The sequence below is a fragment of the Atta colombica genome, unplaced genomic scaffold (assembly GCF_001594045.1).
Source record: "Atta colombica isolate Treedump-2 unplaced genomic scaffold, Acol1.0 scaffold238, whole genome shotgun sequence".
In the NCBI taxonomy this organism is placed as follows: domain Eukaryota; kingdom Metazoa; phylum Arthropoda; class Insecta; order Hymenoptera; family Formicidae; genus Atta; species Atta colombica.
The window spans coordinates 2,819,411-2,820,207 of record NW_017259336.1 but is presented as its reverse complement, the minus strand read 5'-3'; positions in this window follow the sequence as shown (position 1 = coordinate 2,820,207).

The window sequence follows — 797 nt, the reverse complement described above, 5'->3', positions numbered from 1 at the left end:
TTTCCAGCCATAACTGGTCTTAAACTTTTATTCTTTCTATTTTAATCTGTTCCTAAGTTTCTTTCCTTTTTACTTATAACAATCTCCGTTAAACTTCTTAATTTCCTAGCATTTATCAACCCCGTATAATCATCACATATTCTTTATCACTAATAATTACGTCATTAACGATCGATATACAGGTGCGGTAATTAACAGGGGCAAGGCAGAATCGAAAGATGACTCGAGTGAATGTTCGCGGAGAAAACTCTAAAGAGGATGGAGACATCCCCGTCGTCGTCATTATCGTGTTTAATTAACACTTAACTCCGGCGCGGTTTCACGGTTCCTCGTCCTCTGCAATATAAGCTCTACTCTTCGTCGATGCTATTCGCTGAATTCGCCCGTCCATTGTATTCTCATGTTTGACGGTGCAATAATATCGGTCTCTCTATGTCGCACGAGCGGCCAACCGAGATTCATTTCTCATGAAACATCAGACCTCGATTATAGTATTATCGCGTCATCCTCGGATCATCCCGGCAAGACTCGGTAATCACCGTTCTCCTCTCCCCCCTCTCCACCCTCCACTATTTTTTTTTTAGTTAATACAATATATACTTTATGTATGTATCGTAACAACCGATATCTCTCGCCAATCAGCACTCACACACTCGCGCTCATCGTTTTTCGCTCACACACGCACATTCTCACGCCTCTCGCTCTCGTTCCCTTCGCACGCGCGCGTTCGCGATTTTTTTTCTCTCGATCTATATAATATAATCTTATAACGACACGCGTATGTGTATACACATCTA